The sequence below is a fragment of the Otolemur garnettii genome, unplaced genomic scaffold (assembly GCF_000181295.1).
Source record: "Otolemur garnettii isolate 467f Iridium unplaced genomic scaffold, OtoGar3 scaffold00171, whole genome shotgun sequence".
Lineage (NCBI taxonomy): Eukaryota > Metazoa > Chordata > Mammalia > Primates > Galagidae > Otolemur > Otolemur garnettii.
This window is the reverse complement of record NW_003852566.1, coordinates 169,830-185,617: the sequence shown is the minus strand read 5'-3', so window position 1 is coordinate 185,617 and position 15,788 is coordinate 169,830. Positions and strand designations below refer to the sequence as shown.

Sequence of the window (15,788 nt, the reverse complement as noted above, 5' to 3'; positions counted from 1 at the left end):
ATGCAGTGGAATTTTTATCAATGTACAAAAATATGTACATGTTCTTTTCACCCTTCTTATATAAATTATAGCATACAATAGTTTGGCACATTGATTTCTTTACTTAATATACACATGGGAGATTTTCTCATACTATTTCATAAAGAGAGCCCTCTTTTATGGCTGAAAGTATTCTATTGCATGTTGAATTGTGTTCCCCTCCAAATTCACATGTTGAAGTCCTAATCCTGAATACTTTAGAATATGAACCTATCTGGAAGTAGGGTCATTGCAGACATAGCTGAGGTACCGCATAATTAGGTTGGGGCCCAGATGTAATATGACTGGTTTTCTTACAAAATTAGAAGTTTGCTTGTGGATGTTCACACAGGGAGAACACTGAGTGAAGATGAAGCCTCTGCCTTAGGGTGATATGTCCATAAGGCAAGGAATACCAGAGATTTCTCGCAAACCAGCAGAAACCAGGCAAGAATGGTGGAACAAATTCTCTCTCACACCTTCAGAAGGAACCCACTCTGTGGGCACACTGATCTTGGAGTTCTAGCCTTCAGATCTGGGAGACAGCAACATTCCCTTGTTTAATCCACCTTAGTACTTTGTTACAGCAACCCTGGAAAACGAGTACATGTGGATGTACAATAATTTATGTAATCGTATCTTGGTTTGGACTTTTAGGTTTTCTCCAATATTTTACTTTTAAAATGTTGCAGTTGAGGGTGGTGCCTGTGGCTCAAAGGAGTAGGGCGCCGGCCCCATATGCTGGATGTGGCAGGTTCAAACCCAGCCCCGGCCAAAAAAGAAAAAAAAATGTTGCAGTTGGGTCATGTGCAGTGGTGGCTCATGCCTGTAATCCTAGCACTCTGGGAGGCAGAGGAGAGTGGATTGCTTGAGCTCACAGGTTCCAGACCAGCCTGAGCAAGAGCTAGACCTCATCTCTAAAAAAAATAGCTAGGCGCTGTGGTGGGGACCTTTAGTCCCAGCTACTTGGGAGAATGAGGCAAGAGAATTTCTTGAGCCCACAGTTTGAGGTTCCTGTGAGCTATTGACGCCACAGCATTCTACCAAGGTTGACAAAGTGAGACTCTGTCTCAATAAAATAAAATAAAATAGGGAGTTTCCAGCTGCTGTTGCAGCCATGGCTCTGCACTACCCCATGGCCTTGGATCTCAACAAGGGCCACAAGGTGACCGAGAATGTGAGCAAACCGAGGCATAGCTGCTGCCGCGGGCACCTCACCGGACACACGAAGTTCGTGTGGGACATAACCCAAGAAGTGTATGGCTTTGCCCCGTATGAGCAGCGTGCCATGGAGCTGCTCAATGTCTCCAAGGACAAAAAGGCCCTCAAGTTCATCAAGAAAAGAGCAGGGACACACATCCGTGCTAAAAGGAAGCGGGAGGAGCTGAGGAATGTCCTGGCTGCCAGGAGGAAAGCAGCTGCCAAGAAGGACTGAAAGTCCCTCCCCTCTGTGCACAATGAAACCTTTATAGATCCACTGAAAAAATAAAATACTGCAGTAAATAGTGTTTTCATGCGCTATTTCATGAGTGTGTGACTACACCTATGTGGTGAATTTCTAGAGCAGAGTTGCCACAGCAAAGGATACTGCGTGTCCATCTATACTGCCCAGCCGTCCCTGGAACTGAGATACTGCTCAGCCCTCCCTGGAGCTGAGATTCTGCGCGTCCCTGCGTACTGCCCAGCCCTCCCTAGAGCTGAGTCAATCCACAGGTCTGGCACCAGCCAGAAGAATGCTTCTCCCCTGCTGCGGCCCCACAGTCTGTGATCAAACTTAGCTTCGTTACCATTCTAACAAGAGAAAAATGTTATCTTCATGTAGTTTCAGTTTGCATGTTTTATTATGAGTCATTTGTATATCCTTTTCTGGGAGCCCATTTTTCTTTTGTTATCTTTCTTATCACTTTTGGAGAAGCTCTTTGGTATCAGGGAAATTTGCCCTTTGTGACACAAGATGCAAATATTTTTTCTCAGGTAGTCATTTGATATTTTGCTTTTCTTATGATGGTTTTGCCACACAAAACTACAGAAGGTGCCCCTCAAAAATATACACATTTTAAGAAAGGAAAAACCTGCATTAAAATTGTAATACTTACTACATACCTATAGCATGTCTTATCTTATATATCATTTCTTGTATCTCTTATAATTGCAGAAGCCAAACGTGACTTGAGTATTATAATTTTAATTTTTTCCTTTATTTAAAATGTGGATACTTTTAGAAATTTTTTATGCATTTGAATTGTTCATTCTTTACTTTTATCGTTTCTGGATTTTGTGTCATAGCACGAAAGAAAGAAAACGAAAACTGTCACCTCTCCAATACAATCAAAGAAATCTGTGGGGAGGTTTGTAAAACTTTTATGGAGGGGGTAGTGGCAGCAGTGAAGATCAGCGCATGTGCATTTTAGCATGTGTCTTTGAGACATCTGGAGTCTAACCTGGTATAGGCGAAATGCCCATATGCGTCTGGCCAAAAAAGCCGTTTGAGAGAGAGCAGTGAGAAGACTTTGTGCAGGCATACTTGTGAGAAACTGAGGCAGAATCCCATGTGGCTGGGTTAGTTGTGGGCCTAACATGACCAACGCTTTGGCTGGAATAGCATTTCCAGACTGTGTTAAGGAATTAAGGTTGACTTTATAAGGCCAATGAAAAAGCCCTTTGGAAAACTGGCCAGATACCCATCAGTAACTTTTCCTGATCTGTGGTAAGTGACTAAGGTCACTTGCTGATGGGTCCAGGAATGCAGTAACCTTTCCCGATCTGTGGTGTGTGATGAAGGTACTTGCTGACGGGTTTGGGAATGGAAACGTGTGTGCTAGGGGACCTCAAGAGAAGAGGAATTTACCCAATGCATACAGGTATCTAATGGCACAGATGAAACCTGGGCTCATGAAAGGCTTTTGAGAAGTCCAGCCTGAGAATTCCTTATAAAGACTCCAGCAAAACACCCTCTGACTTAAGGCCTACATGGGAGCAGAGGTTTGCACATAAATTTCTGTATACCCAAGAAGTTTTTTTAATGCCTTGTTTAAAGATCCAAGGTAACAGCCTCCAAATGGCAAGGCCAACAAGGGCAGGTATTCAATCTACCTTGTTCCTCCCTAGCCTCGGGCATCATCAGATAAGAACAAAGAAGTAATGTCTAACAACATGTTCTCCATTAACTTATGTTAAATTGGGTTATGTTGATAGGGTTACAAAAGGTGTATGTTGAGTGGATTATCGGAAGCTAATCATGGGATAGTCACAAGATCTTTAAATGGATCAATGAGGTCATTGCTGTATTGTATGCATGTACAAAATTCCCAATATAAACCAATCACAAATAAAGAAGCTTGCCATTTTGCCTGAGTGAGAAGATAGTCACCTTTATATAAAACACAGTTTCAATAATCATTCTTATTCTCTGCAACATCGCTTTTCCGTGAGACCCTTACGTCAACAACCTGGTATGAAAGCTAAGGTGCAAATCCAATTTAATTTTTTCATAACACTGTCTAATTGTCTCTATACCATCCTTCACCCCACTAATTTGAAATTCTACCTTTATCAGATACCCATTACTACAATACCCATTACTACATATTTGCATCTATTTTTATTATTTTATTTTTTATTTTTTTTTTTTTTGAGACAGAGTCTCACTTTATCACCTTTGACTGCGATGCCATCACAGCTCACAGCAACCACAAACTCTTGGGCTTAAGTGATTCTCAGACCTCCACCGCCCAAGTAGCTGGGATTGCAGGTGCCCCAGCCCCCATAATGCCCAGCTATTTTTAGAGACAAGGTCTTGCTCTGGCTGAGGCTGTTCTCAAACTCATGAGATCAGGCAATCCACCACCTCAGCCTCCCAGAGTGCTAGGATTATAGGCATTAGCCACTGCATCTGGTCACTATGTCTATTTTTAGGATTTATATCTTACAATTACACCAGCTAAATTATTAGTATGTTTTAATGGTGCACCTATCACTTGTATTTCTTTTTCAGGCATTTTCAGTCTAGAAACAAGTAAGAGCCTGTTCCTTTTTTCACATGAACTTTAGAATCAATTGTGGGTTGCTGAAGAAGATTCTGTTGCCAGTTTTTATTGATTCCATTACAGTTATAGATTAATTTAAAGAGAAACAACATCATTCCAGTGCCAAATGTTTTCCATCCATGTGTATTGCATATCCAAGAATCTTCCCATAAACCTAGTTTGTCTTATGTTGTCCCCAGGAGCATTGTAAATTTTCTTCATATAGGTTTTGCAAATGCCTAGGAATTTGGTCTTTTGCTTGTTTGTTTTGATTGCAAATGTACAGTTTGTATGCATAATGAAACTATTGATTTCTGTATGTTGACTTTTCAATTGCATACCTTACCAAATTCTCTTATTGTTTCTTCTAGTTGTTTTTAGTTAATGCTAATGAGCTTTCCAGAAATAAAATCTTATTATCTGCAAGTAGGACAATTATGTGCCTGCTTTCCAATGTTTATATTGACTTCTTTTTTCTCATCCAGCTGCAGTGGGAAATCACAGTAGTAACAGGTAACATCCTTCTCTAGTTCTTTATTCTGATTGCTTCCAATGTTTACCCCATTATCCCTGTTCTTCTTTTTTTAAGACTATTGAAAATGTTTTGTCTGTTGATCCAGTAATTCTTCTTCTTGTCAACTATTCCAAGGAAAATACAATAAAAACTTTGTGCACACTACTATATGTAACAGTACTAATTTACTTTTTTAAAAGAATTACTAGAAAAAACATCAATGATTAACAACAGAAGAATAGTCACGGAGTAGTAGTTCTACTGTAGTGGAATATCACACAGAGTAACAACATGTAAAATGCTAATTGTTTTAAGCATCAGTGTCAATATTAACAGCAGCTTATGAGGACTACCCAAATCTCCTTTTAGGGCTTTGCAATTCAGTAAGGTGGCCACTAGTCACCTGTGGCTATTTAAATTAAATGTAATTAAGAACTGAGATCCTCAGCAGCAGTAGCCTTCCCCCCTCCCCAGAGATGGGATCTAGCTCTACTGCCCAGGCTGGAGTGCAGCAGTGGAATCATAGATCACTACCTTGAACTCCAGGGTTCAAGTGATCCTCCCACTACCTTGTACTCCTGGGTTCAAGTGATACGTCCTCCCAAAGCTCTGGGATTACATCTTTGGGGGCAGCTGTAGAGGCTGCAGGACCTGAGAAGTGCTAGGGGAAGAGCTACTGCTCTAAGGTTCACTGCTGCCTGTCTGTCCTATGATAAATCTCACCTCTCACCTCTCAAACTCTCTCTGAGGCCTGGAGCCCGAATCGGCCCACGGGCTATTGAAACCCCTATTACCCTTTGCTTATGTGAACACAGTGTCTCAGGCCTGAATCTATAAAAATGAAGAAAGCTTGATGCTGAACACCAGCACACTCCAGCAATAAGTAAAATTCATTCAAGTGATATAAATAATTTGAACTGTTCAGCAAAATCCAACTAACTAAAAGGTGTGCTTCTGAAATATCAACCTAAAATGTGCAAAAGGCTCTGAATCTAGTTAAAAGTTTATTCACATGCAATGTGTTAGGAATGGTGACCTAACACATTGGGCACCAAGGAATGGTGACCAGAGCTTCCCTCCGTGGGGAAAGGTAAAGATCAGTTATATAGGCAAAAACAGCTGCTGAACAGAACTATGACATTTTCTATATAAGGGTAACATATAGATATGGGATTTGGTTGGCTGCGATAGATAACACTCTGATGGGGTTGCTTAACATTCTATTGTAAGGAGGTAAAATCAAAAGGGTCTCTGTCTTTAACATCAATTAGTCTAGTTTTGAATAAAGGATAGGAAGGTTGGTTAATGTATAACATCTCAACACAAAGGTCAGGAAGCCCAGAGAAGGAAAACACCCTTATTACCTGACTCAATTTCCAGGGCTTATTTTTCTCCTTAGCATAATATCTGGGAAGTCCTGAAATTTTATTTTCTTTTCACACAAAGAATTTCGCATTTTGTGTAAGAACTGATGGAAAAATTTCATAATATACAGTGGATGCCTCTCCAAATGCACATACATTTTAGGAGAAGTTATCTAAGTATTAAATATTACTTTTCAAAGTTGAATCGAAGGTACCATTAGTCCTCTAGTGTACCTAGACGTGCTGTATATACATCATTTTACCTGTAATTCATGTACTTGTTGGGAATGATAGATTTTACTTACAATAAGATCTCTTAACATGTGTGTACATTTTTGGCACCCTGGTATTTACATAATTTTGCTAATAATCCAGAAAGTAACACAAATGAGGAAAAATAAAACTTCTAATTTCCTTCTAGGAATGTATACTAGAGTGTACAATACACCTTAAAGCATAAAACTATCTCACAGTACTATAAAATGCAATAAGGTCCATAACACAAAAATATTTTGGACTTGAGTAAAACTCGGGTGAGGAACATAAGTAAAAGTTCAAAAGGAAAAAACCCCTCAAAAGATGTAAAATTTCTGAGAAGGGACAAAGAAAGGGGTTTCAAGGAGGATGGGAGGAAAGCTTGGCTTGCTGAGGGAGGAAGTCTGGAGGGCTCACAGGAACATGGGGCACACTGTCAGGCCACTGATCAAGAGTGCCCTGCGCAGGATACAATTTCCACATTTGGGCATAGGGTGTACACTGCACTCCTCAAAGACCCCAAATATTGGTAAAATCACCAGTTAGATCAGCACTCAGCAATTCCCTCCCCCAAAGGGAAAAGAATGTGGGTATAAGGTAACCTAGTTACTCAAAGACCAATAGAAAAGGACAAAGGTGCCCAGAGGCTCAGAGAGACCAAAGAGTTACACAATTTCTCTTTACTCAGGGAGAGGGACCCATTTCCAATTCTCTTTGGAAGTGCTCTAAGCTTTCTCTTTGTTCTTAAATAAAATTTCTCTTTGTTATGCTAAAGCCTGTGTCAACAACTTACTTTGGCTTTTTCTGTTTATGCCAACTGTGCTGCTCTAGTTTCACCTTCGGTTTCTTCACACTTTTGGTTCCTATTCCTGTGTGCCTGGGCAACTGAACCCGGCCAAATGTGCTCAGGAAATGGGACTCCACATTGTGCTCAGGAAATGAGACTCCACAAATGTGCTCAGGAAACGGGACTCCACAATGACCCTCAACAATTTCTGACTGTTCTAAATGGATAATAGTATCAAATCTTCATGGATGTATTATGCTAAGGAGAAAAATAAGCCCTGGAAACTGAGTCAGGTAATAAGGGTGTTTACCTTCTCTGGGCAATGACTGTGGCTTCCTGACCTTTGTGTTGAGATATTATACATTAACCACCTTCCTATCCTTTATTCAAAACTAGACTAATTGATGTTAAAGGCAGAGCCCCTTGTGATTGTTACCTCTTTACAATAGAATGTGAGGCAACCCTCTCAGAGTCCATTGGATACATTTGTTTGTTTTGTTTTGAGACAGAGCCTCAAGCTGTAGAGTGTAATGACATCACAGCTCACAGCAACCTCCAACTCACGGGCTAAAGCGGTTCTCCTGCCTCTGCCTCTCAAGTAGCTGGGAATACAGGTGCCTGCCACAACGCCGGGTATTTTTTGGTTGCAGACATCATAGTTGTTTGCGGGCCCCAGGTGGATTCGAACCCGCCAGCTCAGGTGTATGTGGTTGGCACCTTTGAGCCACAGGCATTGAGGCCATTGGATACATTTGAAAGAATAAGCAATTTTGTTTTTTAATCGTCAGCCTCAGAGGCGGGTTCAGATGTCAGGACCCGTGTTTCCGGGTTCTTGGTTCCCAGTACCAAAGAATGTTTACTGATACCAAGTCTACTGAAGGAGCATAGCACGCAGGTGCAAGCAGCAAGGTGCCAAAATTTAAGCAAGAGCGGCTTCTGGTTGGCTCGTCAAAATGTTATGGGACACATGGTGATGGCTTTGAGGTAGTAGTGGAAATACTTACAGAGAGCGAGAGCAGGCAAAGTATTAGCAAGAAAGTTTATTTTAACGGTTTATACAAGGAATCAGGCCACTCTAGCAACTCCAGGCAGCATCAGGAGCGCAGCACTTGGATTTTATGCACAATTTTTGAGACGGGTCAGCATTTCTTGGAAATTTCCCATGGTCTTAATCAATTTGTCCCCACACGTTCCCATAACAATTCATATCTATCTATCTCCATCAGAAAGTCCCAGGGACATTAACCAGTCCTCCCAAACAACCAGCTCCCCCAAACAACCCACCTGCAAGGTCTCAATTAGCGATTAGCCCCATTCCCACAATAGCCTAGGTCAGTTTGACCCCAAACAGCCCAAAACAGCCAAAGGGCATTGGCCATGGACTGCTCATGTCTAACTGCCTACCCTAACATCAGTATTAACAGCATATCCAAACAACAATAACAACAAAAACCAAAAAAATACATATCTTTTGCAAATATTTAAACTTCAGATGAAAAATATTTAAATCTTTTCTCGAGTCAGCATGAAGAGTAAACAAACCAGAGTGCGAATGATGGGTAAGGAGAAAATAAGACACAAAGATCACACAAGAGCTAAAAGTTATAGGGCGGGGAGGTTTGGCTCAACTGATGGCTGCAGCCAGCACCAAATCTGGTGAATAGCTTTATTTATTTGGTGCCTAAACTAGGTTGCTGTACTACGTAACAATGTTGCAAATCAGCAGGGAAAGCGAGTGGGAATATTTTTATTTTATAAGGTTGAGAGGAAGTAATAGCACATGGGGTAAAGATTATCTTTCAAGAGAGAAGGCTATGTGCTTTTAGGCAAAAGATACAGAAGCTATGTGACTTCTGGCAGAGGGAGCAAGGAGAAAGAACTATTGTTTTAGGAAGGGACGATAAGCAGTTTGGGGGTCGGTCCCTGAACGCACGCCCAGACTGTGGGAGGTCTTGCCATCTCACAATCCGCACTCCACAAAATGTTGTTCAAAAACAAAAGAGACGGCTTTTCAGTCATTTTAGGCCCTGGCATCAGGAGTCACCCGCTGGGGTGCGGCGGGCAGGGACGGTCCAGGCCCGCAGTCCCGGGCGCGCTCAGTCCCCTGCATCCCCAGGTCTGCTTTCCGCGCGCGCTCGGGAGGAACCCGCACTCCCGCGCCGCCCTGCTGGCTGCAGCAGGAGGAGGACGCGCCCCCAGCTCTCGCTGCCCCGCCCCTTGCCTCCTGGTTCCCCAGTCCCCTACCGCGGTCGCCCCCGCCCCGAACATTCCGAGCCAATCATTTATTTGCTGTGTCCGCCCCACCCCCGCCCTATTCGCCTAGCGTAAAGCCGGTGAAACAGGAAGGCCCGCCTTTGATTTCCAGGCCGCGCCCTCAGCGCGCGCGGCGCAGCCGGCGCTCAAAGAAGAGTAGCTGCAGAGACCCTCTTCCCTTCCCACCCCTGCCGCGGCCCGGACCATCGAGTCAGTCCTCCAGCACCCCAGAGAGGGCGCGGAAGTGCCTCAGGGAGGACGCGGGTTCTTCCGGCCGTGCCGTCCGCGCTTTTGTCCCGCCGGCGGCCGGGCTCCCGCGGTGCTGCTACAGCCAGTACGTGAGTCCCAGGCCGCCCGCACTCCTGCCCCGGGCCCTTGCTCGCCGCGTCCTTCCCTACTGGGCCGAGTCCAGGCTCCTCTCGGGTGGCCAGCGGGGTCTGGGAGGAAGCGTGCCCACTCCCCACGCTACGCCGGAGGCACGGTCAGCTGCACTGGAGGGGAGGGAAGACCTCAGGCCCGGCCTGGGGGCGGGGTGCACCCGCGGAACAGACCGAGCGGCCTGCGGGCCCCCACTCCGGCCGTCTGAACCGTCCAGGCTCTTGTTGGGGCTGCGTGGCGTGCAGAGAAGGGCCAGGGCTCCGGTCCAGGGTTCTTTAATTACTTGCTACTGTCTAGGGTGGGAGGGGAACTCTGAAAATTAGCTTTTTACAGTACCCTCTTTCGTGCCTCCGTTGCAGTTAAGCCTGGGACGTGGTAGTTGGAGGGTGATGTTGAGAGACCCCTGCTGCCGGCGCGGATAGAACCGCTGTAGGTGCTCCCTACCCCTCACCTGTGCACCATCACCTGTGTGCAGATGGAGATGCAGCCTCAAAAGCTGAGTAGGAGTTATTAGGTAGGGAAAAGAAGGTCAAAGAGTTTCCTAGACCGAGGCCAGCCTGCGGGAACCTAGGTGTGGGTATGTGAAATATGAAGGGGGCAGGGTGCCAAGGCCTGGTGTGTTCCTCTGACGTTTAGACTGGTGACGGCCAGCAGGAGTGTTTGGTTTTTGAGAGCCCAAGGCTTTAAAAAATGAATTCGGAATCTGAGATATTAAAAGTATAAAACGTTTTCAGTGAAAAGATTTCCTTCCACTTGGCTCAGCTATCTTACTAGGCCCTCCCGCCTTAGGTATCCACTTTTGTTCCTTTGAGCGTATCTTTGACAGATATGCATGTAGTTAGTTTCTCCTGTTACCGCACAAATGGTAGATGCCTGTCTTCCTCTTGCTGCTTTCTCTTAATCCATCTTACAGATCTCTACACATCAGAACACAGTTGTTTTGTTTTACAGAGCTGTGGTATTGGATTGGCAATTGTTTGGATGTTTTCAGTGTTTCATAATTTTTTTTTAATCTATTCAGGGATATTTGGGTTGTTTCCAATTTTTTGTTACCTCAAACAATGTTATACTCAATAACAGTGTACTAGGATAAGAGTTTAATAGTTTTTGTTTTATGTTTTACATAAACCAATTCACTCATGTTCACTCATGTATAGTGTTTAAAGAACAAATAAACAAAATGCCTTTTCCCTCCTAAGACTTGTATCTGTGATATTTAGTCTTACTAGCCTGATAGACGGATTCTATTCATGATTCTCTTTAAGCCATTCCCTGCTCCTTTAGCTTCAGAAAATTTCTTAGCCTCCCTTTCAGAATCTCCTTTGCTTCCTTCCTCCCCTAGGATGCCTAAAAATTCTCTTCTCCACTACCAGGTATGGAATGTTCTTTTTGTTTTTGTTTTTTTACTTTAAGGAAAAATTCTTTAATTCTTATTTTTGCATTTAAGCATTGGGAGTAACTTCTGTTAGCCATTTACAGTTCTGATATTCATAAATGCAACACATGCTAGAGCAAGGACCATATTCTCTCTGCTTATCTGCATCTCTCACTCATTCCTTAGTCCCATCTTTCACACATTCTCCTCATTTTTAGGTACTTTTTTCTTCTATGTTGGCAAGCATTTCATGGTCACAATACATCTTGTTTTCTCTTTTCCTTTTTCTGGTCAAATGTAATATCCAAGAACATAAGGTACAGAATTCACAAATGGCACATGAGACAGTAGATTGCCTTATGGAATGTGGTTGGACTCTGAAAATTCAAAGCAGTTGCTGGCATGTTGCTCTTGTTCCTTGTTGCAGTCTGTTGTTAATAGGAAGGACTTTTTATCCAAAAAGAGCCACAGTTCTGCTCGTATGAGTTATTTAGGCTCTTATGAAGTAGCTTTCATAGGAGGGACAGGGACAGCAAGAATGAGGGACAGGTTCTTACTATTTGCACTTGCTTTTCTAGGCATTGTTAATAGAGTGTGAACAACAAGCACAGAAGTGCCCAGAGGTTGTATGTCATTTGTAATTTGGAAGGAGTGGATGGCATTCTATGACTAACATTTTTGACCACTATAACCAGTCTATTAGGGTCATGTTTCTGTTAAACACTGGTTAGAAAGGGCTTTCTCATCTAGCCTTTTTAGAACATTTAAGAAATTCAAACCTTCTAAGTGAGGATGCTCAGTACTTGTAGTCCCAGGTACTCCAGAGGCCAAGGCAGGAGGATTGTTTGAGCCCAGGAGTTCAAGGCTACAATGAGGTATAATAGTACCACAGAAGTCCCTCCTGAGTCAACAGAGCAAAAGACTCTGTCTCAAAAAAAAAAAAAAAAAAAAGTCTGGCACAGTGGCTCACACCTATAATCCTGGCACTCTGAGAGGCCAAGGCAAATGATCCCTTCCATGATTTGAAGACCAGCCTGAGCAAGAGCAAGGCCTGTTCGCTACTGAAAACAAAAACTTAGCTGGGCATTGTGGTGGGCACCTGTAGTCCCAGCTACTTGGGAGGCTGAGGCAGGAGGATCACTTGAGCCCAGGAGTTTGAGGTTGCTGTGAGTGAGGCTGATGCCACGGCAACAAAGTAAGACTGTTTCAAAAAAAAAAAAAAATCAGACCTTTCTGGGCCTCTCTATGGAGGAGTTGTGCTTTTGGAGTAATTCCTTATGTATGTTACAGGGGACACATGACTTAGCTGCCACGTTGGTCAAATGGATTGGATTATATACTTAATAGCCCTCTCTTAAAACTCTAGGACTTAGTTCTTTCTCTCTTCATTCTGTTCTCTCACTGCAACTAGTATGAGTGATCTTTCTTTTTTAAAATTTTTCTTACTAGCTCGGTTACACTCACTACTCAGATCTAGCAGTTATAGGATTCTGCTATGTTTGTTTCACCATTCCCTTTTTATTTTTTCCTGATTGAAGTATTTTAAAGCAAATTCCAGATATCATGCCATTCCACCCTAGCATGTGTCAGTCTGCATTTTAAAAAACAGACACTTCTAAAAGCCACAATGCCATTATTACACCATCCTAAATTAACTCTGACTCCTTAATATCACCTAACACAGATTGGCGAACTACTGATTCAGAATACAGAGCCTGCTGTCTGTTTTTGTATGGCCTACTAGCTAAGAATAGTTTTTATATTTTTAAAGGAATGTTGAAAGTAATACTCAGTAGTCCTATTTGGCCTACAAAGCCTAATATTTGCTGTCTGACCTTTACAGAAAAGGTTTGCCTACCCTTGATTTAATAAAATAAGTGATCTCCCAAAATGTATATCCAGGTTTGCTACCCCTTTGCCTGATACTCCCAAGGATCAAATCTGGACTCCTTAGTATGAGGCAGTGGCTGTTTGCCCACCTGTCGACCTCTGCCCAGATGCCTGGAGGGTGTTGAGCACAGGTTCCTTTGTACCTTCTCTTTTCTCAGCTGGAAATGCTCACTGCTCCCTTCTGCAACACTCAGCCTCAGAAATACTTTAGATGTTAGAACATACTTTCAGTACTATTCACAAAGATAACATTTTGTTACTTTCTCTTGATTGCCTTTATATTTTGGCAACATTACTGAGGTGCTATCTTGGTGCTTTTCTGCCTGTGTTTTGGATGGACCTTTTCTTAGTATAAGATTAAGATGCATTTCATTTCAAAGTATCTGTTTTCAACGAAGATGCATATTTATACTGATCCATTTTAATTTCACTCAGTAAGAGGATTAGAGAAACTACATTACTAGTTCTCCTAGTAACCTGGGAGAACTTGGTACTGGGGAGTGACCAGATGTGTATTTTACAAAATTCTTGACAGGTGCTGGAAGAGTTGGGCAGGGATGAGTGAAGGAAGAGAGACTGTGGCAGTAGTTCAGAGGAGAATTTAGGAGGCTTGAAGTAAGGCCTTTGCAGTAGGAATGAATGGTGGGAGCTTGAGAATTGTTAGGCAATAAATCAGCTGGCCTTAGGAGCCATTTTGGATGTAGTGAAGGAAATAGAAAAGCCCACTTCTAATTTTGACAAAGGGAAGAGTGAGGTGGATATGAGGGTCTGAAATTGAAGAGAGCACTCTGGACTTGAGGATCTGAGAGGAGGCTTGTAGGAGTAGTAGGAGCCCTGCATATGAACAGGGCTGCTCAGGGAGCATGCAGCGTCAGAAGAGGAGCGGTCAGGGTGGATGCCTGGGGCTGGGAGCAGGCACTGGAAGAAACTGGTGCTGGTGGTCTGAGTGGATGAGGAACAAGGGGATATGGGGCTGGAAGAGGAACCAGGCTAGTGAAGCAGTACTTGGAGGGGAGGGCATAGTTGAGGGAATCTTAAATTTGCTTTTAGAAATAGTTTTAAATACACAGGAAAATTTCAAGAATGACAATAAAAAAGATACCTTTTTTCTCAGCAGATTCATCTGTAGTTAACATTTTTCTTCATTTTGTCCTCTTGCTCTGTCTTTCATACATATGATTTCTTTCCCAAACCATTTGAAGGTAATTTACATACATCATGGTCCTTTATCCCTAAATATGGTATATATTTCCTAAGGATATTCCCTTATGTAACTGCAGTACAGTAGTCAAATTCAGTAAGTTTGAAGTTGGTATTGCTTTTATCTAATCTACCATCTGTGTTCCAACTTTGTCAGCTGACCCAATTATTTTTCTATAACAATTTTTCACTCCAGTACAGATCTAGTCAAGGTCAGGAAGTGAATGTAGTGCTCAGGTCCCTTTAACCTTCTTTAATCTGGAACATTTCTATAGCATTTCTTTGTCTTTTATGAAAATAATATTTTTGAAAAATATAGTCTCCTTTTCCCCCACCTCCCTTTTAGTGGAACATGCTTCATTTGGGTTTTACCTGAAGTTTCACTGTGATTCATTCAGTTCATGTAATGCATTCTCACAGGTGATGTGTCCTCAAGATGTTGCTACTGGAAGCACATGGGAAGGTGTTAATTTAGAACACAGGCCAAGACACTGTCTAATTTCTCTTCTGTATAATTACCATATTTCCCCTTGTAATTAATATTCAATCTCTGGGTGAATATTTAAGACTGTGCAGATATCCTGCTCCTTGTCAGAATTAACCCTGGATTTAGAATTCACTGCTCCCTGATTCAGTCTTTACTATGATAGTTGCAGAATGTTGATTTTTCTATGCTCCTGTTCCTTTCACATTTACCAGCCAGTGCTCACATTCTCCTGTAAACAGGAGGCCTCCCTTCTCCGTGTAAACTCAAAATCTTATCTTCAAGGGGTTATAAATTACTGTGGTGCTTAAATCAAGTGCATGAGCTGACTCTTGCAGTCTTGTGCCACACCCCCACCATAGCACCCCCACCATTGTGGGCCCTTCCTTACTTGCTGGCCTAACAAGATGCCCCAACCCATCTTGTATATTTCCTGTTCTTAGCCAGGAAACAGCCATTTCTTTGAGAACCTTTGCTTCCTTTTAGTAGGCGACAGTAATAGAGACCCAGATGAGGGTACTAAATGTGCTCATTATCACATCTAGTGTATTTTTGTTTCTTAGCCTTTCAGCAAACAGAGCTAAGAAATGTATTTACTTATATACACATGCATACAAAATGCACACAACATGCGAATATACATACATTTAGATACATGCACATGTATGTAATTCAGAAATCATAAGTTCACATCAGTACTTTAATTCATCCCCACAAAGTTATGTCTTGCCTTCTCCTATTCCTTATTTTTATGTTCTTCCTCCTGGAGAGCCCTGGCTCCCCATAAGATCAACACATTTACTCAGTTCCATAACACATCTAAATTGTTCCAGAATTGCCCTGCCCATACTACTGCAGAAAACAGACCTGCTAACGATAGTTCCGTTGTTGGCACTTCCTCCCCACCTCCCCATCTAGGCTGCTAAATATAACTCTATAATCAAACAGTATGTGCCTAAGTTGCACGGATTTGTCCTGTTTTTGTTTGTTCCCTTCCTGTGATTATGATATTCACATGAAACACATTTGTTTGCTTTCTATTTTGCTATTTTTTTTGCTTTTCCATCCTCATTGATTTAATTTTGTTCTTTGAATATGCAGAACATATCAGACTCCCATAAGTAAAACCTGTGCAGAAGTGTATGTCTGTCCCCACCTCTCTGGTTCACTCTCCCAACCTGTGCAGGAGTATATGTCTGCCCCCACCTCTCTGCTTCACTCTCCCACTGTGTCCCTCCTATGTCT

At 42.6% G+C, this 15,788-nt stretch overlaps 1 pseudogene; it reads left to right on the top strand.

Moving 5' to 3' along the window:
* Positions 1–1,135: 1,135 nt before the first annotated feature.
* LOC100949072 lies at positions 1,136–1,453 on the top strand (annotated as a pseudogene).
* The last annotated feature ends 14,335 nt before the right edge of the window (positions 1,454–15,788 follow it).